General features: G+C 43.5%; 1 protein-coding gene across 18 annotated transcripts in view; it reads left to right on the forward strand.

Annotated features, from left to right (window-relative positions):
- LOC109852009 (CUGBP Elav-like family member 1) overlaps positions 1–27519 on the forward strand; it is a 406212-nt gene that overhangs the window by 83544 nt on the left and 295149 nt on the right. The window lies entirely within an intron of this gene.

Consider the following 27519-nt stretch of genomic DNA (forward strand, 5'->3'; position numbering starts at 1 on the left):
CGTAATTGCGCACCCGCGCGTCAGAACAATCGGACGTCGGCGCGCGATTTTGCAAATAAAACCGTTTATTTCTATATTTTTTTCCGAAACGGTGGAAATTACTTTGTTTATTCGTTCATTGTTAGCTGTTTTTTTATTTGCTTGTATGTTTTGTTTTTTGTGTTTTCTCTGTCAATGTTTCCCTAAAAACGAAAATTAGAATTTCGTTTTTACTTATTGCCAGTTTTCGTTCCATCACTGTTTGCAGTGACACAGACAGATGTGCAAAATTGATGCTCTTCTCATATTTACGCGCGTGTATTGAAATTGAAGTTATAAATACATATCAATTTTTTTTGTTTCATTTCGACATTTTATTTATTTATTTATTTTTTTTTTAACGAAATAAACGCGCAATAACTTTTCCATCGTAATATGTCTCCGACGCCGTGTTACACGGAGAAAAATGTGCGGAATACGAAAAAATACTCTGAAACTCTTAACACAACGTTTTATATTATCGCCGAGACAGCAGATTCTTTGAGCATGTGAGGTACGAAAGATCGCGAGTTACCGAGCGCGTTAGCGCTGCCGGAAGACGAAGAAAACTACGGATCCGGATGTCGTCTACGCCAGGAAGCCGGAAATCGTATCGCGATCGATAAGCCGTTTTACGCGCACTTTCCGCTGGGAGAGAAAAAGAAAATGTTAGAATTTCCAGACATAAAATTATTGCCGACGTCACCGTCAGACTTGCAAATCAATCAGTCCGACTTCTTTTTCTCTTTTTTTTCGCATGAGCTGTTTGTATAAAAGCAAACAATTGTCTTCTCTTACTTATTAAATTACGGTGTGAGATTTATATATATTTTCCGCAGCAAAAGTCCAAAAATATCGACGCAATATTTGCATTTTTGCGCGCGCGTGTGTGTGTGTGTGTCAGTGCACACAATTTTAGCGACAAAGTAAAAAGTGCCGAGTGGTCGTTCCCGCGCGTCATAATTTTTCGCAAATATATGCAAATAGTCTCGTGGACGTGGGACAGCCTGTCGAGAGGTTATCGTCGCGGCTGATCTGCCGAGCGACGTCCCCAATTTATGCGCGCCGTGCATGCTTGAAGCTTGCTCGGTGTGTTTACGGCGACGAGATTTACCGGCACCCCGGGGTGAAAACGATACCGGAACGTTTGTCGGGCAACGTACAAGACGACCCGCTTGCACTCACGAGTGCAAGCCACCCCGAATCCCCGTTCATCCCTCACCTGCCCAGCTGCATCTCACCCCGTGGCCAGAAAATACAATATATGATACGCGCGTTGTATGGACAATTTAATTTCTCTCGTACCTCCCAGAAGCGAAGCTCGGCTTTTAACGGGCGTGTTTCGGACATTGGAAATTTTCCAAAATTAACGAGCCGGTTAAAATTGACCGGTTAAAAATTTATAAACGGGACTAAATGCAACTAGCGCGCGGTTTTACACATATATATTTTTTTAATCCGTTGCTCAGCCTTTCGATGGATTTATCGGAATTTATGAAATACATATCCGATGAACTTTTATAAATAAGCTATCGCGCGATAATTCTCACTAATCTCACTACGTATTTTGCGATTCACTAGAATGTATTTTTTTCAATTATACAAGTTAGTTTTTAATCAATTCTTCCTCCCTGATTTCTTCTCTCGAGACGATGACTCCGCGCTTGTAATGAATTCGTTCAGACGACTCGAAAATTCGGACAGCTTCATGAGCGCCACGCGCGCGCGCACATTTCAGGCACGATCGGTTCGTCAAAATCAAAAGGTGGCTCCGTCAGGAAGTAATCCGCCGTGCAAAAGCAAATTGAAACGCCGGAACGTGCCGCATGTAGATTAGACCAACTGGTTACTCGTGTGTCCCCTTTCAGTCGCTCGTACGTGGACGAGCGCGCGCGTCAGACCGACCCGTACACGCGCGCGATTCCGAATTGAAGAGACACGTGACATTGAAGACTATGAATAGCGAGGGACGAACCCCTTCGGCCGAATCAATAGTCATTCCGCGGCGATCTCATGGGAAGGTATACAGGGTGCGTCGAAAAAAAAGGCACGCGAGACTGGTGGCGCATTTCATATCAGGTCGTTAAATGACAAATTTCCAATAGTTTCGTAATATTGTCATCAAATTTCTTATTGCCCGTCAGTAACGTTGGATATTAAAAGAAACTAAAGCTTTGTGTGTCCAAATATACAAATCGACAAGAAAGAAACAGCACGACAATCTCGAAAAAGTTTCGATCGAAGCTGAAGAACGAAAGAGAAGCGACGTTCGCGATGTATTAAAATTTCATATCGCAGTGACTTGTTCGAAAAGAGGAAAGAGAAGCGATTCGCGCTCCTCCGGGAGAAGGAGAAGGAGGACATCGATCCTTCATCGCGGCAGACGAGCGCTGAAATTTCTTTCCGCTATGGAAAATACATCGTCGGCAGATTGGATGCGGCGTCGTTCTGCTTTTCTTTCGCCTCCGACACTCTTGTACGTACTTACTTAACTCGGTCATTGTCTCCGAAAAAATATGATTGATCGCGAGCTACCCCGAGCGGAGCGATTAGGTACACACACCGGGGTTCGGAGTTTGCACACTCTCTTTTGTACGAGCGGGGACACACACACACGAAAGAAAGAAGAGAGACTGCAACTGGAAAAAAAAGCGAATGCAACTAGCCGAGCGGCAAATCCTACGTATTCGCGAATGGCCGGCTGTTTGTCATCCGTACTTAGCTTGTTTTTCTATCATCGTGGTCGCGACGTGCGCCTCTTTCCATTACTTTGGAACGCCCGCGTTGAAGGTCGAGTCACCCTCCTGATTTCTCCTGATTGTGCGCCGTCTCTCCTCGTCGTTATGCATGCAGCCTCATTTTCCACTCGGCTGAAACGCTCCTAATCGATCTTTTTTTTCTTTTTTTTTTTGCGCGCGTCAGCCCTTTCACGTTTGATATAGCAGTCGGTTGGAATCGTTCGTTTACACAGCGCGAACCGACCGCGATTCGTTTCGAATCTATCATGCGCGATATCGGGGAAACGAAAACGCGACCCGAAAGAGACCTACAGAGGATTGGGAAAGAAATCGATAGGTATTAATCCACATACGCTCCACTCGGTTCCTTTTCCCGAATATTCTGTTTTCGCGTCACGCGTATCTTGTCGCTGCACTTTTGTCGAATCGTCTTCAAAACCCTATTTCTAAGATTTTTATATTTTTTTCTAGTAGCATATTAGGTTTTAATTCTGCACTTTTATCCTAGTTTATTCACAGTCTAATATTAGCAATAAGATGTTTGAGGAGTCAGAGGAGTCTCGCGGTTAATTAAAAACCTGGAAAATATGAAATATAAATTTCTATATAAATTTCGTATCTTTATCATCTAAATTTTGTTAAGCCTTTGTTTTCAATTCAAAACAAATTTCATTTACATATTGCACAACGTGGTTTAATTATCGCGGCTGAAATTAAACGTGGCCTCTTATTTACGGTGTTAATACACAGGGCACACACATACATATATGTATAAAATAAAAACGTGAAACCGACAAATAAAAAAGATGTAATAAAGGAAGGACAATTCGCGCGCAATACACGTGAGCGTTTCCTTTGTCACGGTATCACGCGCCCTTATTTCGTTGCACAACAAAAGTAGCGTGGCGAGAGGAATATATGGGACAAAGAGGCACGTAATGAAATGCGTCCGAGTTGAAGCTTGACGCTGCAGAAGCGCCGGCGCGCCACGGGGAGGGCGAACTAGCATCTCCCGCACCTTTGAGAATGTCCGGTCGCGGAATTCAGCCGTAGTTCCTACGACCTTTGTCTCCGCGCATCTGATAAGTGCTCTCTCTTCGTTCTACCCCTCGTCTTTCTCTCCTCTATAGACCTGGTTCTTTTGGGCAAAGTGTTACGGGAACAAATAGATAAATAGATAGGTGAAGCGAAAGAGAAAAGAGGGAGAAAAGGATGAGAAGAAGGGGAGGTTGGAAGGAATTAATGGTCACGAACGAAAAGAACGGACGAGTTTGCCTCTTGAAAGGCACGATCCGGTAATTAACGTCGACGAAACGATCTTCCATTTTCCCCTCCCATCGTTGCATTCCCCACCCCATCCTGTAGAGCGTGCCTTTGCCTTTCGACACTTTTCGCGCGCTTCAACCACCCTCTCGCACGACGTACAAGTTCCACCGATTCGTCGGACTGCACGCCCGACGACGATGATGGACATATCGCGCTCGAGCAGGCCGCGACCCTCGTCGAATCGACGTGACAGAGCCGGCGGCGTTTTGCGCGACTTTAATGCACGCGCGGATCGGCCACGCGTGACGTGGTAACAATGGCGAATCCGGCAGATAACTGTAGATTTCGAGAGAATCGCGGGGATGACGCTTCATTTTCCGTCGCTATCGAGTGACAAAGCTCCCGTCGCGAGGCGCGTCGGGAAGCGTTTGAATGTTACACAGAATGAACTTCTCTCGCAGTTGTGAAAAGTTCAATTCTTTTCGAACTTTATATTTTTACAATTAGAAATAATTTAGAAACTTTAAAGAAAATTTTGGATAGATTAGCAGTTTTTATGTGAAATTATTTACTTTCGTCGTACACTTATTCATTTTGCTGATAAAATACACTTTTCGATGTATCGCATGTCGCTGCCATCGTGTAACGTATTTGCTTTAATACATGCACGTCCTCTCTGCGGAAATAATGACAACGCCGGACAATACCGATAAATTCGTGAAATTTCGCGGAGCAGTGAAATAGAATGATTAATTATTTAATGGTTAATCAGAGTCTCCCAAAATTCGTTTTTCGAGACTTCTCCCACACAAGATGAACGGCATCGTCATTCATGGAACTGTTTAAACTTCGGAAATATCCGTTTCAAATTTATATCCAAAAATTATTTTCTTATGATTGCATTAGTTCATAAAAAATAAATGCACTTGTTCTTAAAATAGCGAAAAACCTGTTTCCGGTAAAATTCGCGATAACTCACTTCTGAAAACTTCACGATGTTATTCAATTTATCCGTTTGTGCTATTTTTGTATGTCTCGTATATTATTTCAGCACTCGCGAACAATATTTGTGACGCTTCTAAAATTTCACCGTTCGCGATCTTTTCCGTGTGAACGAAACATTGAAAAATATTTTACTAAATAAAAATTACTAATGTAACTTAATTCCCTCAACATCTTAAATAAATTTATGGAAATTTGACTATATGTTTAAGGAAAAAAAATTTTGACTTTTTTGCACTATACTTGGTTGCAGCTTGCAAATCGAAGAGCGATATTACAGAAGATTAAACAGATAAAAGCCGCGCTTTACAGTGCGCTGTTCGGTGCAAATTCCGTAGTAATTTGCCTCGCGAGCAGTCACTCCGGTCGTCCTGAGATAAACTGCCGCAAATCGTTGTTTCCGCGTGGAGCTTGACTGCAGTTTTCTGCATCGCGATCGTAACTTTTCCCGATCCACGCAAGGAATCGTATCTTAGCCGTGTTTTTTCTCCAGGTAGTAAAAGTCAACGATGATTACGTTGTCACATCCGCGAAAAAAAACGAGCTATCAAATTCGGATATTCGTGTTTTAATTTCGCTTTTTTCGAGTCGAAATGTTTTTTTCGACTGTGTTCTCTTTCTCTCTCCGTCGTGTGAAGGGTTGAAAATTAAACTCACCGACTCATCGTATTCCTACCAGAAAAAGCGTATGTAAATAATCACAATCGATTCTCTCGATATTGATTGTTGCCACTTATCTCGACGCTGATTGAACGTTTCTAGAATGTATTTCTCGATTCATGTCGTACAAATCAAGAGGCACGGTAGTGTTTCTTATACGTGAAATTCATGCAACTGAAAAGTGAAAACATTTTCATGGAGCAATATCTCAAGAACGACTAAACCGATCACTTTCGTTTTAGTCTCAATCGTTTCAGAACGAAACATTAAAAAACAAAAGTATTTTTACGTTTTTTAAAGTCATGTGACAGGGAGGAATGGAAAAACAACACGTGACTTAACTTTAGATGACTTTAGTCACGTGTGTGTTGTTTTTTTCTTCTTCCTGTCTCGTGACTTCAGTTACGTGTTGTTTTTCCATTCCTCCCTGTCACGTGACTTTATTTTAGTCACGTTTTGAAAGACACGTGACTAAAGTACAGTCACGCGTAGTCACGTGTTATTTTTCCACTCTTCCCTCTCACTATTTTTCGAATTTAATGTTTATGCGTTAGTTTTGACATCTCTCATATGTGTATTATATGATTTGTAAGACGTATATACTGTTATCGCGGTGACAGGTTGTGTTCACTGACACAATACGCGTGAAATAAAAATAATAATAGCGTGTACGTAGCGCGCGCCTGTGTTGTGCTTGTAAAATAAAATGTGTTTCAAATGTAGCGTGTTTGCTGTAAGAGCGAGAAAATACGCGGTTTACACTGTAAACATCGATTACAAAGATCAAAGTCGAGAGGTAATTACCGTGAAATCCTTACATTTCCACCGATCGTAATTTAGGTTTCAGTGTCTTTATACTCGCTGAATACTGCGGTTCTCTCTGTCGACGTTTACACGTGGCGTCATAATAAGAGAACGACACAAATCCGTCTCGTAGGGGCGAAGAGAGAGAGAGAGAGAGAGAGAGAGAAAGAGAGAGAGAGAGAGAGAGAAGCAGACAGAGAGAGAGAGAGAGAGAGAGAGAGAAAGAGAGAGAGAGAGAGAAGCAGACCCTGCTTGTGCGGAACATACACACCCCGTGTACAGCATCAATCGCGGATATCGCATCATCTCCATCTGGCCATAAAATCTGCCGTACCTCGTTAGCCACGCTTGTTACGTTCCGCACCCCAAATTTATCCTCGCCGTTTCGCGGGTTCAAACGAGCCCACATCGTGCCTAACGTTAGCCAACCCCTAATTATTACGAACGAGACTTTACAAGTGTCTCTGCACAAGCAACGAGAAAAAAGAAAAATTTGATTTGCATATTGTTCACCGACGTAATCTGTGTATATTGCTTCTGCGATTGTAGTGAATAATTTCAGTTGTTCTCTTGATCGGAACAATATGCGAGTTCGGTCATAAAAAAAAATATGCAGTAGTTGCCACGGTTTAAAATTGAAAGAAACTAGTTGCGTTTTTTGCAACTAGTCAAAAATCCAACTAAGTGAAAATACGTCTGTAGACCGGCGCGAGGTTAACGCAAAACTGATGATAATCTAAAACAAATGTGATTAAACGTCACGTATATTCTTTTATTACGTAAAACAACATATTTTACCGCGCTCATGTGAAGCGAATGACGGAATAAAACGTCGGAAAACCTGCGCGAATCTCTCCCGGCGCGACTTGAAACGTATTTTTTTTGTTACGTCTTGCAGCGCGGGCGTTCGCGTTGACGTTCACATCCTTTAATGACCGATTGTAGACCGCCGAGTCGACAAATTGAACCTGAGGCTCATTTGCTTAAAACGTGTCGCGGGAATTACTCGCAGCGTAACACCTGCTGCTCCATTATAATAATTATAACCGGGCCGTCGTAATTTATTACGCCGAGTATATCGCGCCCGTTACTTGCGAAACTGTGTGTAGATGTAAGTAATATAACGTGCTCGCGTCGCCAACAAATATGCCGTGACGGAGCATGTTACAAGAGCTTTTTACACATTTTTACGGGCACACGGTCGAAACGTGCGATGACATTTTTCTAGGCAAAACGCAGACTGTAACAAATTGTTTCCGATAAATTCGGACTCATTACTGAATGCGGGTGATGCGTCGTAATAAAAACATAATTAGATCATTTTTAATAGAGGCACAGAGAAAAAATATATTTTTATATAAAAGAACTGTCGTGTGTAGTTTTCTATTTTAACACTGTCATACAATAAACTTACTCAATTCTGTTTTACTGTCATACAATAATTGTAAAAATGTGAAATAATATTATATCAACATACTTTGCGGCGATTTTTTTATGAGAGCTACAAGTACGGTAAAGTAAATCGAAACGCTATCAGAAAATTCTAAAAGTGTATCAAAAGTTATTGAACAAATATACAGATCCACTGCGCACACAACGCACACGTAGAAATGCACTTTCCCAATTTTGCTAATGCGTTTCGCCGGCCTATCCAATCTGTAAGCGGAGGCCGGGCCGTACAAATGATAAAGTTGCAAGGTCGCGCAAGTTTAAAGCCTGACAAATTCCGCGTCCGAATATCGTGTTTCCGGTTACGGTCGACGATCAAATGGATGTAGCAAAATTCGTTGGAAATAATACAGTAGAAAATGGTTTTCATCTTCAATCATTTTGACATTTTTTGTTTTCAACGTTTTTACACAGCAAAAAAGCTGCTTCTAACCGTCGCAATTTATTGTTTTGTTTTAAATGTGTCTTCCGTACATATCAAACGCCATTAGCAGAGATCGACATTGCATTAGCACATCACATATCGCACGAGCAATATATACAAGATATATATTTTCTAAAGAATAATGTGTAGTTTATTGATTTCTCTTTTGTTTTGAGGTGTGGAAAGAAACTTCAAGATAAAATCTAATTCTTCCTTGGAAATAAAAAAAAAAAAAAATCGTGCTACTAATCGTTCTAGCACGCATGGAGAATTGCGAACGACACGCGTCGTATAGAAGTGCGCGCGACTTTACAAGCGAAAATAACAGATGACGGTAACTCCGCCGCAGGTGCGCGATAAAAACCCGCGTTTGCATAACAAATTTGCCACGCGAGCATTTATCGGCCGGTAATTACTTTTTTGTACGCCGGAAATATTTGTATTTGGCACGCGCACTCGCTCGCTCGCGCGCGCGCGTGCGTTTATTATACTATATAGGCGCGCGCGAAAAACAATAAGCGACAGGACGATTTTTATACGAGGGAGGATGCATTTTGAAATATCACGTTTCTGGCGTGGGACGAGCACCTACAGCGTGTGAATTATATTTCTGCGTCGGAAGTTTACATTTCGGATGATCGATACATCCATCGAGCACGGCGCGCAGCGGGTTCGTCGGGGGCGAAGTGCTGACAAACGAGTTCGAAATGGTCGGAGGTGTTTTCGGAACGATGTTCGCACGCGCGCGCGCGCACGCCAGATGGACATCCCGCGTTTCGGAAATATTTTCACAAATGTCGATATACGCGATACGTATATCTCCATCGATACGACGAATGCCGCGTTTTCGAATAAAATCCTTCGCGATCCACCACGCCGAAGCGCGGCCGGAATATCGCAGCCGACAAAAAGGAGGACGAAAGCGTTTTCTCTCGGATGCGCACGCGCGCGCGTTATCCCATAACATAAATACGGTCTTTTGTTTGAAGAATGTTCTCTCGTAGTATGTACTCTCACGTAGTTCGCCGCGCATATCCGATGGCGGGGGTAAAGTAAATTTTGTATATTTCGAGAAACGGACGAACGACACGAAATTCAACCGTCGTCAAACACGACACATGCCCCGGGCACGTGAAATCATGTACACACACACACACATCTACGTACGTTTTTCTAAATTTCGGGTGAGACTAATCAAAAGACCATATTTGTTCATTATTTGTGCATATTGCCAGGTTCTCTGAAAAAATACAATGTGAGTTACAGTGAACATTTAACATGCAATGATTTACTTTTGATTACTTTTGATCACTTCTTAATATCGAAGACAATTAGCCATCAAATTTTCATTGATGGAATAATCGATTCGGACTTCTGCCGCCGAGAATGAAGGCGCGTAAAAATTCGACTTTAAAGTCTTGTTTGCGCAAAATCGGCACGCAAGAAGAACTCGTATAATATCGATCGTTTAGTCAAAAGTTCCATTCGTGAATGTATACACGAAAGTATCGGAAGTTAAAGTACTGCCTGTGGCTAATTGGTAATCCTCCGAATTTCCGCTCGTATTGTTAACGCTCCGAGCTCTATCGCTACTTCCTTTTTAATTTAGCAGCGCGAAGGCAGAAGTAAATACGCTTCGCGTGCGAAACGTATCCCTGCGGCCAAAGAACAAAAATAATACGAGAAAACGATAGCATTTACGATCGGCGTTTATCGGTTTCGTCGTTACAAGCTCGTCCCATGTGGTGCCTTTTCCTTTTATTACCTTTGCTTCTGTCATCGATTATCGCGGCGAAAAATTGCCGTCACTTGGCGCAAATTTTTCAACTAAATACCATCATTATCATGTGCTATTCCATGTCAATCTTTTCTGCGTCGAAGTATTCGTTTGTGTTTTTCTATACAGTTGTTTTATGATCATACATTTGCTTAAATACTCGCCACTCCGTGTTTTTATAAAAATAGGAGTGAGATGCGAAAGAGACGATAGAATCTTGCGCGCGTTTAGGGATTCTTTAGTAGGGAGCGTATGTAGTCCCCGGTGAGTTCGACCGGGTCGTACGTTTACACAAGAAATTTCATAGGTAGCACGTGTTTTTATAGTTTATGCGTCTGCGCCCGCGGCCGCGGATGAACTCCTCCTCTCCGAAGATATAAGATCGACATGAAATGCGATATTTTATTGTACTCCGCGATTCGACGCTACAATAAACTACCGGATGATACGCGGTTTCGTGCCTGATGTCTGTCAAACGATACGGCCGATTGATTTTTTATGTGGGCAAGTTTTCCGCCGGAAAAACTTTGCGGTCCGCTCCTTTCCCGATACGAATCCGGTAAACTTTGATCCTGACCAAGTCTGCCGGCTTACCAGGATTTTGCCGTCAGACGTGTTTTTAAATCCCAGGTATTTCTATTTCGTCTTTTTTTCTCCCCGGTGACCATTGATTCGCAAGGCGAGAGAGTCGAAGATGATATATGTATGTCGATCGGTCGTACTTTTCGACGGTGTTTTTGTCTAGATGTCGTCCTTACAATGCGACATTTTCTATGCGAGGTATATAAAAATAAAATACACCGTGAAACTTCCATTCTGTTTTGCCAACGTTGGAAGTTACGTAAGCCTGGTTTAGTGGTTCGCTTGGCTTTATGGATTATAGTCTTAACCGTGATATAAACTAGAAATAGATTCGCCGAAAATCCGCTCTGAGCGACGTTAGAACAATTGTTTCTAACGTCATTTTAACGTATGAAGAACAGAAAATAACAATTTAACTGTATCAAGTAAAACTTACTTTGGTAAAATAATATCATCTACATTTATTTTTGCTTATTTGTCATTACTTAATTAATCAATGTTGCATCTGCGCGCACACACATTGCCGGCAGGAAAAAACAATTTATCTTTAAGAAAAACTTCTGACAACGCGAGTTCCTCGTTTTTTCAATCGAGTCGTCCGTAATCGCGATACACGATTAGGTCTCGTCGCGGTCTCGCTCGATCGTTTTTAAACCGCGATACAATATCCGAGATCGGATAGATCGGCGGAAGAAAACTTAGATAGGAAACTTATACCGGACGATATCGGCGACGTTCTGGCCGGCTGCCCAATACCTCCGAGTCGTTTTCACTTCGTGATTCCGTTCCAGCTTGTATTGACATCGGCTCGCCCAAAGCCGGACGGTTAATACGCTCTCGATACCTCTCCGCTCGCTCGGCGCTTCCGGATTCCGACATGGAGTTCTAGTCGTCGGAAGAGCTTCCTGAACAGACAGATTTTGCAGAATGAACGGTTTGGCCGGCCGCGAAAATATCCGATAGAAAAACATAATCGCCTGGACGGAGCGCACGGATTTTTTTTCCAAAAATGTAATATGCTGATGAAAATATCTTCTTCCTATTTTTTGTCCTCCATCCGCCTCCTCGGGATATTAATGTTCAACGAAAATATTTATCAGATAAAAGCTGTTGGGTATATACAAACAGCAAGTCGATTTTATATGTATAAAGATTATTCACATAAACATTTTTTTATAAGTGTATTAAATTATAATAAAATATGAAAATCAGTTCCTCGGGGTTTTTAAAACGACTATTTATTGTTAAAAATCTTATCAAGAACATAATATTCGGCTTCTAAAATTATCAGACATAATAAAAAAAAAAAAAGTAGAGGTACTTCTTTTTGCATTCGGCAGTACTTTTTATTTCTATTCGGAAAATATAATTGGCTTCGTTAAATCATCTGCGTGCGCGTCATATTTCAGGCGACTTTCGTCCCGGGATTCAAATGTCAATCTTCACGGGGACGAATTCCGAAGCGACAAATTTGCGCGGAATTCCCATTGGTACGCGTGGCGTGGCCGTAAATTGCGTATCTGGCAGGGAATCAAGGGCGAGAGCAAGAGAAAGAAAGAGAAGGAGAGAAAGTCTTCTAGTCACGCCACATTATTTTCCGACGGGATGGCGCGGGCGAGGTGTAACGACGAACACTGGAGAAGTTTTCCTGGCAACGCGCTGCGTCGCGCGCGGCCAGTCGTCACTTCGCTCCGGGGCGCGGACTCTTAATATTGCCGTAATTTTGTTTATCACAGACAGAGAGACACGGCGCGGCTCCCCCGTCAATTTTTATCGCGCTGCACGACAAGCAATAAGAAACGCATCGGGCGAAAAAGCGATAGCTATCGAAATTTTTGTCCTCGCTGTCAGTTACATGTGAAACTTTTTCCACAGGTTTTTTCTCACACGCACATATCGTCGTACATACGACGCAAAAATCTTTTTTAGGAAAAATATCTAGTAAATTGGTAGCTTCGAGCACAGGTACGTCTGAAATTACGGAGATCGAGATGAAAAACACATTCTCTGTCACGCTACGTGATTCGCTCAAAAGTCGACTCTCACTGTACAACGTTTCGCTACGCGAGAATGAATAATATGAAAAAGGTTTTATAGCCGTAATGCTGTAATGAATCTCGACTCTTTCCAAAATATATCGCCGCCAGTTTTGCGTCGCGCGCGTAGCCAGATTGCAGATTCACCCCGTGAAAAATATCTCCACGCGGTAAATGCAGCGCGGCAAGACAATTTCGTTCCCCTCTCGAAAAGGGGAACCGTTTACCTCTCTGAAATGTGACGAATTTTTAGCGCTGCGGATTTATTCGATAAATTTTATTAAATCAACGTTGCCTTTATCGCGACCGGGGATACGGGTAACAAACTCTCTTTCGATTCTCGCATCCATCAAACTCTCTCTTTCTCTCTCGCGCGCGCGAGAGCACGCGTGTCGCGCCATGGCGTTCAGGTAATTTATTTACTTCATGACATCACAAATAAAAATAGCGCGCATTGAACGCGTCACCGTTGATTCGCAGAGGATGAAAAAATGCGCAAAAATGAAACAATTTTTTTTATTTTCTTTTTTTTTTTTTCAGTTCTATTTTTTTCTCCCCAATGATTTCTGTTTAATTCAACGTTTCTGACGCGCTTTTCCCGTACTAATTTATGGATCTGGATTTAAATAACAAAGTGTAATAGATTTTTCCTCTTTATACGCGATACAAGCGTACCGATATTTCGACTGTTACAGAGAAATCATATACGCGTACAAAAAATAAAATAAAAGAACAAATTTATTTACATCAAACGTTTTTTCTGCTAGCAATAACAATAACATGTGACAAGATTCGAATTTATTATTTTTAAAATAAATGTTTGATTACCTTGAAGAAAAGAATTATAATAACACGCGCTTTCATTAGTTTTTCCACGTACATTTTCCAAATAAGTTCATATGCGGCAATAGCGCATCTCGCACATTCACTCTCTCCACACTCTCTAACACTATATTTTGAGCAGTGCGATGTCCATTCGGACGTAACGTTAGGTACGAACGTATAATGGGAACGATACGTTATCCGCGACACGTAACACGAGAACCCGAGGCTCCGTTACATTATTTATCACTTCGCGGTCATTTGTACGGCTCCGAATATTTTCCGTCGAGCGAACGTTGGCTTCTCCGGACGCGACCATTCTCTTTCTCTTTCTCTCTCTCTTTCTCTCTCTCGGTCTGATTTAAACTTCGTCGGACGCGATGTAAAAGCGAATAAACGTTGGAGCTTCCACCGTGTTCCTCCTTCCCCTCGCGCGTATATTTGATGGCCGATTACGCGCCACCCCGACTACTGCTTTCGACGACGAGTGCCCGTCGTTTTCGAATGCTTCGCGTTCCGCAGCGATTGGCAACCACCGCCATCGAGATTTATCGAGAAGAAACTGCCGATGGGAAATCGGGCGCGGATTCAAGAAGATGAGAACAACAACGTTTTATTATATCGTCGAGAAGTCGAAAAGATCGTCTGCGTAAGATCGTAACGTTCTTTTTAATCGCGCGATTGTCTGAGAGTTGATGACACGAACTTAATAACGAATGGATATTCAGTATTTTCCTACTTCTTTGCGGATTGTTCGATTATTTCGAATCAAAATGAATCGAAGTAGCAATTTCTCCGAGATATCGACTGTATTCGGGAAAGAATTTTCAGAAAGGATTTTCTTTTCTTTTCACGTATAAATGAATATAAAATCGTGTTCCCCTTGAGAGGAATTTTAAATGGATTTTACTTTAGACAGAATTTTTATGCGGGATTAGATACAAACGTGATAAAAATGTACGAACTGTCTGTCATATTTTTCAACGCATCAATTTAATTTTCGCAACTTTGTTTTATGCTTTTGTGTTTACTACAAATCGGTTTTCTTTAAATTGTGCATTCGTTAATATAAAAAAATTATCGAATTTTCAGCGGTCGGTGCAATAAACTTCTGGAAATTCTCCCCGAAGTACGTCGATCATTACCGCTCTGTACAACATCGCTCTTCTGTGAATTCATGGCGAGGCTATCCCTCTCCATTACTCGTCCTTGCCACCTATCCGGCGCTCGATTCCTTTTAACCCCCTCGGTCACCCGTCCCGAGTCCTTATCGATTTCAGCCGGTATACAAATCCACCTTCAGGTAACATTAGTCACTCCGCGCTTCCACTGACACACAGTGGTGTTCCGGCCGACGGATCCCGCCGTGCTATATAGCGCGGGGGAAGAGACGTCGCTATAGAATCAACCCTTCTCCGCGCTGGTATGCATCCACATGCGCACCGGCTTTCGGCGCCAAGTTCTACTCCTCTCATTCTCGAGGGACGGTAACCATGCGTTGCTTACCCTCCTCTGTACCCTAGCGCTTTCTCACTCTCTCTTCTTCTTTCCGTCTAAGCCTTACTCTCCAGTGGCCGCGCGCACACACACGTGTGTGCGTCACGTACTTACGTAGCTTGCCGCCTATCTCTCTTCCAACCCCCGGTGACAGTTACAAACGACGCGTTATCTATAAGGATTGTGCGCCGAGAGGGCGAAAATGGGGAGCACCTGCTCGCTTCGTATCTGTCCTGGCGCCAACCCTACGAACTCCTTCGCTCCCTGCGCGTCATCTACCTCGAATGTCCTTCCTCTCTCTCTTTCTCTCTCTTGTTCGATAGTGCGTCTTTCGCGCTATTCTATAAACTCGTGTCGATAGAAACGCAATCACCTCCAAACCCTTTTTCGAAAGTCATGTTTAGAAGAAGCACAGCGGACGATAAGCAAAAAACGCGTTAGGCTGACTCGACTTCGAGGTGGAAAACGATTCCTGTATGCAAATAAGAAAGCTGTCCCGGGTCGAGAGATTAAGTCGAAAGTCAGGACAAAGACATCGCGCGATGGATATCTCGGGATTCCCACATCGTATGTATTGTATTCTTTTATCGTACATCTCAATATTTTTGTCCTCTTCTCTACAAAAATTGTGACAGAACCTATACATCATATAAAGATATACTACCACGCGCAATTCAATACAACTGTACAGTTCAAAGAATACTCAGAAAATTATCCAAAAAACCTTTTTTTAAACAAATATATAAATTGTACAAATACCACAAAATATGTTTATGTGAGAGCAATTGCCGCGTCTTAATTCGAAACGCGTGAGAGTTGAGATTCCGGTCGCATTAGAACGACGTTGGAAGTCGGCGCGAGACGCGACGAAAACTCTGCGAGAACGCGAATTCCCCCGGTGCGCGGATAAATATAAGCGTGACGCGAATCTTGGCAGCAGTCGCGCGACGACCGTTTTCTTTCCACCCGCACACTCCATCCATTACTCGAGCCGAACAGGTGTGTGCGTGCGTATTATTGGCGCGCGAGCCCGTCGTCTTTCTCGTTTCTTCGTCGCGCGGCAGCACGCCGTTTTGTGTGTGTGTGTGTGTGTGTGTATGCGCGCGCGCCCGTCTTCGGGGCCCGCTTTAATTTACCGCGCCGAGAGTACGTCGACACCGGGAAATATTCGCCCGCGGCGAGGAGTCGCGTGGTTCGGATGACGAATGCAGAATCGTGGAAGGGCTTGTCAAAGGGGAAGCAGTGCGCGAGGGTCCGTCGGGAAATCGGCCGAGGCTGATGAGACTGAGTTTTTTCCTCCCGTCCTTCCCGTTACCTCGCTTTCCCTTTGCGACGCGTGTGCGTCTCTCTTTTCCGCATTCGATTCTGGCGTTTTCCCGCTTAAAATTGTGTTCTCGCGAACCGGCGAACCATGTTATATCCGAGCACGCGGATGAAGTCGCGATACCATCTGAGTCGAATGAGAAAGATAGTAACGGCGAGTCTTGAAAAAGATTTGGAGACGCAAAAAGATTCAAATTCCAATCTGACTACCACGAATCGTGACTGTTCTTGTTGTGATGCCTAGAAAATATTTTGCATGTCTAGAAAACGAAAGTAGGAAAAATTCATTTTTTTAGTTTTTGGTCATTGAGACTTTCTGTTGCCTTCGCACAGACGCGAAAATTGTCAGTCAATGTTGCGATGTGTAGCGATGTGTAGCGTGCGAAATTCGCGGTTTTCCCGCTCTTCAGTCGCGCGGCTGAATTTATTTTTGACGAATTATCGCGCGACGATGTGCGGTCGAAAAATGTGCGGACTTTATGGAGTGTAAGCAAATGGCGGTGCGCGGCGATAACGGAATAAACGCTCTTCGCCAATTACGATTTCACAGACAGAGCTGACAAGTGACACGTAGCGCGCATGATAAGTGCGGGAAGCGAGAGTTTGTATTTGCATGCGGAAGTCAACCGTCAAATTGAATAGTGTAACGTAATATGTGGTTTACAGTCAGGAACGGGGGCTTTCGAGCTTGCTTGCACTTTTACCAGTTGACTCAATTACAGCGCGCAGTGTCGTCGTTGATTGCCGGTGTATGGCGCGACACGAATTTAATTACATAAACCGTGGTTTACGCATCCGCGCGAACTCCATTATCTTAAATAGAAATAATAATCGCGGGATTTGTACTTAAAAAAAGTAGAACAAATTATATCACACATAGAATTATTTTTCAGCGTAAAAATAATTATTGGTTTTTTTTGTAAAATACAACGTGTATATGTTACAAAGATATCTGCTTCAAATTTTAATGATAATTCTTGTTTTCTCTAGTTGTAAACTTTCAAAAACTGTTGAAGCATTAAAAAAAACAAAGAAAAATCAAACAAAACTTTCAAGTTTTATATAAAATTGTTGTAAACTACATTATTTTATCTGTCTTTTGCGATTTAATATCTGCTTTTTACAAATTTTCCACACGTTTATTTCAAAAAACGAAAACGCAAATTGGCCACTTTCTTACGTGAAAATCGGTCGGTGTAATCGTCGAGTAGAAAAAACTTTTGCAGTCAGTCTAATGCGAATTCAGCCGAGCGACTGGAAGTTTTAACTTGACTGAAACACACAGAAAACCGTATCCGGGAGTAACAGTCGTCTCTCATTTGAGAGATCGTTTCTTTCGGTGGATATCGCGGGAGAGAGAAAAGGAGAGAAAACGCGCGCGCGGTTCCTTCCCTATACAGTTATAATGCCCCAGTTGCGGGCGCAAAATCCACGGAAAAGATAGCTTTCTCGCGCTTCGAGCGCGCGGAAACTTTCACTATTAAATACTAATTCGGTCGGGGAGATCTCTCCCGAGTATTACGCCGTTTCCGTTTCCCGAAGCCGTGCAAACACGGACGCGGCGCGTTACGCACACACACACCCGGAATATCCCCCCATTGATCTCAGATACACGCGCAAACGTCAGGTAATTAGTCTCGGTATCGTTACCAAGTTGCTAATAGATCGATAGATAGAATCGATTATACATGTCGGCTCACGAGAACGTGATCGGGCTCGGCTTCTCTCAAGATGGAATACTGGAATACTGGTTATATTATCGATGTCGACTTGCCGAGCCGCGTGTATCAAACATGCGGAGAACTCGCGACCATGTGTTATTACACGCGTTCAAAGTAGCGCGTAATATACAGATCAATCGACTTGTTTCGATATGTTTTAGGAATATTATAAAAGAGAGAGAGCTTATAATACAATAAAAAAATCAAAGAGCCTATGATCCAGGTTGAAGGTGGACAAATTTAAGTACAATATAAAAATGCAGTGTATTCAGGACGTTTCGATCACTTTTTATTGTTGATCATCTTCAGCACTAGCTCGACGAGTCATTATAAAGACCGCCCGATGTACACCGGTAAGCACAACAAATCAAAACAACAGATAACATGTTAACACAGACATGTCAAAACATCATAGTATGATGTCTATGTATCGAGAGTCTATACCGGAATATACGTGTATCATATGTTTTGTAAGACGGTCATGCTTGGTCCGTTTCCTTGTGTGTTGGCGAGTACTACAACATTTCAATCCGGTTTTTAATCGTTCAGTTGAAAATTTTCCGGTGTAGACATCGATCTTTGTAATGACTCGTCAAGCTAGTGCTGAAGATGATCAACAATAAAAAGTGATCAAAACGTCCTGAATACACTGCGTTTTTATATTGTATTTAAACGTCCACCTTCAACCTGATCATAGGCTATTTGGTTTTTTCATTGCATTATAATTTGTTTCATCGAGAGCCGTTATTAATATTAATTATTATAAAAGCTGTTAGACGATGATTTTTGTGTTTAGTTTATAAGAATTTACTAAGCACCGCAAAATGGGGAAAGGGGGTTGAAAACAGCAGCTTTAATTTTAATGACGGAGTTTGAACCAATTTAAAGTGAAGTCCTCCTTAATTTGACTCGCCAAGTTGTTGAAGCATCAATAATATTCCACTTACAAACGATTGCGAAGAGACGAGTTTACGTTATAGAATTTGATAACAAAACTTTGCATAGTTCGCTTATATAAATTCAAATGAACTTCTTTTCGGAGTCGGTTGTAACGGCGAAATTAATATACGTCTCGCGCGTTTCGAGCACATCTTCGACTCTTCGTCGTCATGCTTTTTGCGTATTAAAAAACAAACTCGGAACATGTAAAAATTTTGATCCCGTATAATGGGAATATTCTTTTTCGGAAGCGGCAGGACTCGGACCGTCCGAAGTCCTTTGAAATCGTAGAACCGGCGAACTGATTAAAAACAGAACGGGGGAAACTGTGGGGGTCGCAGTGAAAGGATTTCTGTGTAAACACGCGTAGGGGTTCGCGTTCGTGAAATAATATCACTGTGATTACGAAAGACGAGACCGGGAGGAGCGGCAGCATATATATACACGTTATCCATCAAAGCGATTCGCGACGCGCACACAACTGTCGCGAATTAGGGTCACTCGATGTCGCGCGTAGGTCCGGCCGTCGATAAATATCGACGCCACGTTGTCCCACATGGTGCATATAGAACGGACGGCTCTGTGCGGGGTGGAGGAGGGTGGGGTGTTTGGGTTTGGGGAAATACGAGCCACGTGTATATTGTAACCCTTCTATCTACTATCGGTGCCGCGCGGCGCCTCGATGGGGATTGGTCACGGTACACACGTGGATCGATATCTTTATTACGAAGTCCCGTGTGTTCGTCCCAGGCCGAAATAATGCGATGTGGTTGGTGTCGCACAAAGCGACCTCTATAGTCGATGACGAATATTAATGTTCCTCATTAACATTCGCAGGCATCCTATCCTCTTCGTTTTTGATCGCAGGTTTCTCTCTCTAGAAAAGAAATTTACATTTGCTGTATATTATTTTGTGTTTACGCTCATATGTGATAAAGTCTCGCGCGGAGACAGCCGAATAAATATGTGAAATCGTGAAATCTTTGATACTGATCGCGCGATACGTCAATCCGACGAGTGTTTTTGCGAAAGTGATAAAATTCGATTACGCGTGTTCGAACTGTCTTCAGATTCTGCGGAGCGAACATTAGAAAGAGAGAGAGAAAGAGAGAGTACAACGAATACATACCGTCAGTAAAAAATCAGAAGCGATTTGCGGAGATCTCGTCGAGGAGAGTCTCGGCGGAAAGATTGGAGACGCGAGTTCCAACGGACACAAATATTATTTTTCATGGTGAATGCGCGCGCTCGAGTGCGTCGAGAGAGCGGCTTAAACGAGTGCGTCTCCATCGACGATGCGATCTGCTACGGTTCACTTAATTTCTCATCTCTCCTCTTCTCGTAGCCAACGGCGCTTGCATTATTCTCCCGTCGACATGCAGTTTGAGATGTAAAACCGATTTGCCTCTCTCCCTCTTCTCTTCCCTTTCCCCGTGTACGTATATCGTCGGAAAAACGCAGTTGCCGCGACTCTCTCTCGTGTGGGATTCCCGGCGCGCGTAAGATCCTTCCTTGTCGTAAGATCGGATTATTCCGCTTCGCGATAATCCAACATTGTTCCGCGACGGGACGCGTGCGCGCGTCGTCTGTCGGAAATACGTTTTCGTAATCTTCATTCCGTGAAAAAGTGGTATCGCGTTACGTGTCGTCTCAACCACGCAGAAATCAACGAACTTCGAAGTGTCTCTCCGCGCGGTCAAAGCAATTTTGACACAGTAATTGTATCCTCAATTTAATTTCCGGAGGAGAAAGGACACGTCGAATTCGCGGAATAATACAAGTTTAATTTAAAAAAAGAAACGTAACTTGAAAAAACGCCTTTATATTTGCTACTTTATTCAATACAGTTTCTCTATGAAAATTGCAACGCTAATGTCGAAGACGGTGGAGAAAAGTCGGAATAGCGGACGTGTCTTCCGTGAATCCTACGTGAAGAAAAATTCACACGCACGTCCACATACATGTCCACACACACATACGTATAGAAATCGATTGAAATATTCATGACGACGTAGACTCAAAAACGTCACAGAGAGACGTCAGAGAGCGCGACGTGCGCTTTTCTGGGGCACAAGAAAAATGCAAGAATAATAAAAGAAAAACACGCGCGAAACACGCAGGAGTCGAAACGAGAAGAATCGCTTTCACGAGAGCGCATACGATCGGCTCGGTTCTTTTCGGCGAGAATATCGCTTTGCAAAAAGAGCGCGCGAAGGTTTTCGATTCGTCCCCGTAGCGCGCGACTTTCGGATGCGAAGTTGGATGCCTCGTGGCCGACTTTCGCGCTAGACACGAGAAAGATTCGGCGAAGTTCGAGGAGCGGGAACTGAGATGAGGTCAGAGGAGATGAACAGAATATTTCATTGTGAAAAAATCACGAGCGAGGGAGAGAAAAGGCCGGCGAGAGCTACGCTCCGTCGCGGCGACGCTTTTGAGGCGTCGAGGTCGAGCGCGCCGTAAAAAATGTTATTAAAATGTGTTTGGAGTTGCCAAGGGAGAAAGACGTTATGAATATTAAGCGGGACTCGGAGAAGCGCGTGGTGACGCCGCTATCTGTATCGATATATGCGCAGGTTCGCAAGCAACTACGCGCATATGCCGCCGCGCGCGAGATTGATTCCCCCGCAGAAACAAGCGGATTCATTAGGGCGCGCGTCGAGCGATTCCGCGCACGATGGCGTCCCGTCGTCGCACACCGAGCTTTTAAACTTTTCCTGATTAAAATTATAATCCGCATATTTGTCGCGCGCGGTCTCTCGAATTTTTATATTCTCGCGCTGACGCGTAATATATTTCTTTCCCCATCTCCGCAGTTTAATTAAATGCGTTGTATCTAATTACGTCGGATTCGTTGAAGTGTGTTAACTTAATCCGGTTTGCTGTTTCGCAAAGTTGATAAAACATTCTCCGGCTGAAAATCTCTGGGTTATTATATCGTTATTTTACGGAAAGTTGTGCACATTGTGCGTCGCGTGTAATGCATTTTTTTATGTTCGCGGTACACAACGGCGCCGTAATTTCTGACGGTCTTTTCACCGGCACGAAAAACCTTCCTTGATCGCGATTTTCTTAATTATCGTATGTATTACCGGCTGTTTTTTTTTTTTTTTTTTTCTATATTTTTCTTCACGGTGGATTGAATTTAACAGGCGCCTCGTGTGTTTTTTATACAACTTTTTTAACCGGACGAATCGGTTGGAACAAAGACCGAAAGACTAGCAGAAAATCACGGTGCCCGCCTACTTGGTACACCCTGAAAACGTTGTGCAACGATGCGCGAGAAAAAGCGAAGAGCCGGGGTTCCCGGTAACGACGGAAAAGGAAGCCTTTTGTTCCTTTGCCATGGGTCACGGCCGGGTTAATTAATGCTACGGGGATAACCCGAACTCTTCACTCTCGAAGTCGCCGCTCTAGAAACCAAAACTAGTACGTCGAAGACAGAGAGTGACACTCGCGTGCATCAAGTTTCCACGGAAACTTGAGCGATATTGGGTCCGTTGTGCAAGAAGTATTAAATTAAAAGACTGAATTTTGAAGAGACCCGGAAAATATTCTCAACAAATGTTTCTCCCTTAATGACCGGACGTTTATTAAAGAGATGAGTACAACAAAGTATTGCCATAAAGTTGGGAATAATAATTAAATTACTAATATTTAAAAACTTGTTTAAAAATACTTAAAACATTAACAACAAAAAAAGTAACAATGACAAATTTGTCAAGTTTAGTCGATCTGCGCGTTCTAACTACACGATTGCGCGCGGTTATAGAAATTTGTTCATTAAAACTGTAACAATTCGCGACAATTCCATCTAAGCCGGGAGACAAGTCAAACGTCTGGATGTAAGACGCATGAAGGAGGGCTGGGCTAATCTGCTTATTCTCGCGTTTAACCCATGTTCTACGCCAGCTATTTTAGATGTAATTCCCGACTGACGTAAATGAGATTGCATTATTAACGTAATTGCCGGCGAGAGCGTTCGAACTTCGGCGCGGGGGAGAGCGAGCATTTCGTTTAAAAACGAGTCTGCAGCCGAGCAGCTTCCTTACAACCGGTTTTCGCGACAAAACGATGGCAAACGGAAGTAAAGTAAACATTAATAACAGCGAAGTAATGAAGCGGACGCTAAAACGAGAATTCGTAAGCTTTTCGGAGAATCCAATTAGAATGCGAAACACGAAGGCCACTGCCGGGTGTTTCTCTCGACGGCCTGTGTGGGGTTCCACGCGGACGTTATTACTCGAGTAATATACCTACACGACAATGCAATTAAAGATTAATACCACTATAGAACCACACGCTTATCGCGCAAATACTCTTTGAGCCTTCCAGAAGCGGAATCAGACCGAAGGCACGAATTGAAAATTAACACGCCGCAGCGACGAGACAGTTGTAATTGTGTTACAAATTGGACAATTGCGTTACAGTTGCGAACGAATAAAATTTGCAGTCGCTGAAGAGACTCACCGGAACTGCTGGAACTACAAAATGTATGACAAAATATAAGCCGCGACAGAGCGCAGTGACAGAAATCTAAACACAGATTATCGGGAAATGAATTATTTATACTGCGTATAATTGCGTTGTGCATATTAAAAAGCGGTAATTCCTTTTTATGCGTTCTCTAAGGTTTGAATAAAAATATGATTTGTATCTTGATTAATCTTAATTCGCTTTTTCTCCGCGCACGCGCGGTTTCTCTTTGACGTGACTTTTCCCACTTAAATCTTCGCCTCGAACGAGCGAATCCTAAACGAGCGATCGATTCCTTTTTTTCTCCGCAATGAGACCTTTCTGAATTCTACTCATTGTAGAGCGGAAACTAAAACTCCCGAGGGTTAATCTCCGTTCCTCGCTGCGAAGTTCTGAAAAGTTCCACTCTCGAGGCGGCAACTTCGCCGTGTCGGAAGAGCGGCACGCTTTTACGGGGGGTTAGAAAGGTTTTGCGCGGAGCCATGACGCGCCGATCGACTAAATTACGACAGAAAAATATATATTCCGCTGTCGCAAAATCGATACGCAGGAAAATATCGCCTCGCTCTCCGCAGGTTTCGTCTGGCGCTTATTCCCTCGCGCGCGAGAGTTCGGCTAAAGTCATAAATAATCCCGCAAGTTTTGTTATTATTATTTAGTCTCGCCCACGTACACAGCAGTCGGTTGGCTTCGAGTTGGCCGCGCGCAAAATGTTCGCTCTTTCGCAAATAACGTGCGGTCGTCAAGAGCCGCGAAACTTTCACAAAGTGACGCGTCCCTTCCACAATATATCACCGCTAATACGCAACTGACGTACGCATCGAACGCGCGTGTTACGCGGCTTATTTAAATTTTCCTGCGGGTCGATTTTGCAAACCTGAGACGTTACGCTCGCGACATCGAGGTAACGAAGCTTTGCGCAGCTGCCAATATCGAACTGTAATTTGCCGCAACTGTGCGCAGCAAAGGTCACACATGTGCGCCGCGTGAATTCACGCACTCGACTCGATTTTTAAACTTTACACAAGTGCCGCGCTCTTGCACATTTTGCAGCGTCTCCTATCTTTTGAAAACAATACGAAAAGTTATTGCTATTTAATTTCGTTAGCCTTTTGCCAGTTGAGAGCCACGATTGAATTTTTACACATGTAAGAGTGTAAAAATTAAAACTCTTTAGTTTTTTACACACACATTATCACTGCTTTTAATAATTTTGAAACAAAAACGGATAGATAAATTGTGAAAGTAATAACGAAAAATGGTTAAAACTCTGGCTTGTAATAATTTTGATATATCTTATTTGAAACTTTCTTTTCGAAACGTTTTATTGCTAAACTTATAATTGACGTAGTGTCGATGATGTCGGAAAAAAGATGCTGGATATTTGCAATGCTACAGTCGATTTCACGGTTTGAAGCTCATCAATTCATGCGCGAAAAGATGCAAACGTATGCGAATTAATCAACATAATTTCACGTCTCTCTTTTTCTCTCTCTCTCTTTCTCTCTTCCCACATTGACCGGCTCGCCAATACTTCGCTCCCGGTCACGCGCGAATTTAAGAGTCGTTCCTCTTGAAAACGCTCGTATATTTTTCCCGAAGAAAACGACTCTCTCACACGCTAAGAAAACCCGACGTGGAACGAATAATAGATTATCGATATGGAACAGCGGTTATTTATTGTTACGACTTCACCGGCCGCGGCGACCGACGATAATAAGTCACTCTCTTGAAAACAGCATGTTACTGTCAATAATCTAGACACGCTTTGGCGTCGGCAGTTTGCCGCATTAATTCATTTACGCGTATTTGCGATGCTAAACAAGCCACACCGCACGCAACTCGTATGATTTGCTTCCGACGATCTCTTTTATCGATATCACGTCGGATTAATTACGCTGCAAGATAATCGCTGATAAATGATCGCAAAACACTGATATCGCGCGATTAATTGTTTCTTATTGAGAGACTCGAGTCGCGCTTAAAATAAAATAAAAATTAACAGTTGTGATATTGAAATTAGAATACGATTGTGCATTTTTCTTTTTAACGCGACTTTTCGCACGCGTGCAACCAAAAGTTCTTTGATTTCTAAACGCGCACGTCGACAAATCTCGGAAAACCGATAGAAATTTCACGATTTAATTTCTGTCAGTCGAAGCGTTAAGTCGGGAAAGGAATCGATCGCGCTTTCGCGTGAACAGCATTGGGGCGCTTTTCGCAGCCAAAATCCGCGTCAGTCAAGCCCAGCCGCTCGGAATTGCCGTTGCTTTGTGCGACCAAGGAAACGTCGCCCTGTTAACGGCGTTGCCGCTCGAAAATTGCGGCGAAGGCGACACCGGGGGTCGGGAAAGCGGAGACGCGGTCCCCTCAAGCAGGATGCATTAAACCGAGCGAACTTGCGACAGTCATGACAAATGGCCGAGCAGCGCGGGCGGCCATTCGCGTACCAACGTCATAATGAAACGCGCGCGGGCGCACGCGCTCCGCACGCGCCACCGAAAAACCGCCTACCGCATAATTACGGTTCTTTGTAGTCTCCCCGAGCGCGCGGCGGTTCCCGCCCGGTTGTTATTATTATAACGGGGCTATCGTCCGCAATTTAAGGCATCCGCGACCGAGTTTACGTCCACCGCACGTCGGAAATTTCGCCGGTTGCATCTCATTACGGTTTGCTCGTCCGATTACCGTCGCAAGTGCGCGCGCGCGCGCGCGCGCTCGTTACAGACTCAAGGGATGTAAAGCGACCGGACGTTTCTCCGCGGCGCGGAAGTTACAGCGGGGCGCGACAAGCAAACTTCCCGCTCCGCGAAAACGCGGTTGGGAACTGTCGGGGAATACGAGGGACGTGTGTGACTTTGCTTCCCCCCTCTCATCCGCTCGTAGTTCCACATCCGCGACATGTTGCTTGCGTTTTCGTTGGCGTCAGCGTTTTTCCAGCGAACGGTAACGACGACGAATGACGGCGGTGGCAGCGCTAAGCGACGAGCGTGTGGTTTCCATCCCGGCGCGATGTCGTTTTCCCCCTTCTCCCCGCTTGAAACGGCGCTTTCATTTACTCCGGCTCATTTCTCGTGACCCTCTTGCATTCGCGATGATAGCCGCAAGTTTATCGCGTCGGCTCTTCAAGAAATGTCGCGTCCACATCTAACTCCGTGCCGCTGTTACGTCCGCGTATATATATACATCGTGCTGCGCTGCAAGCATGAATAAACTGTATTTGTTCCGCGCAGAGGAGACAGAGATAACTTGCCGTGTCTAATCGCGATTTTACATTACAGTCAAAACTCGAGCTCGAAGAAGTGTATCTCGTGAATGTACAAATCTGGAATTTATCGAATCGTAAAAATAAAACACTAAGATACCAAATATGTATACCGGCTTTCTCAGTGTTTGCCACGATACAAGAGAAACAATAAAGCTAGTAAGAGTCAACGTTGGACGTACGTGCATGCAAAAAAGTTTAACGTCTAAATTAAAATAGACGTTGCAATATATACGAATTAACTTCAAAAATCTATATCGGATGCTTAGTTTGCATCTCGTACTGTAGAAACAACCTCTTTTATTAAAGCAAATTTAAATTAGTCGCACAGTAGATATAAATAATGGATCGTACTCAAAGAGCATTTAGCTTGAAACAGAAATAAATCTCAAATGGTTAAAAATGAAGCACGTCGAGAACGTACGTTCTATTCAATTTTTATCATTTCAAAGCGAACATTTGGAACATGTCACGAAGTTTTTACTCTCAACAATTGGTATCGGTAATTGCTTGGTTTTCGCGCATCATCGTCACGTACGATGTGCATGGTCGAACTGCCGTGTCATCACGTCGACGTCCACCCTCGTGGTCGCATCGACGCCGAATGACGTTGGCGTCGCGGCTCTATCAGCCCGGGGACGTCGGGGGAACAAAGTTAGCAACCCGGTGAGGGTTGCAGGCGTCGGTGGCGCCTCCACGATTTGGTGGGGCAACAGCACCGCG

This window comes from Pseudomyrmex gracilis, unplaced genomic scaffold (genome assembly GCF_002006095.1).
Source record: "Pseudomyrmex gracilis isolate BER0280 unplaced genomic scaffold, ASM200609v1 scaffold_23, whole genome shotgun sequence".
NCBI classification, from domain to species: Eukaryota; Metazoa; Arthropoda; class Insecta; order Hymenoptera; family Formicidae; genus Pseudomyrmex; species Pseudomyrmex gracilis.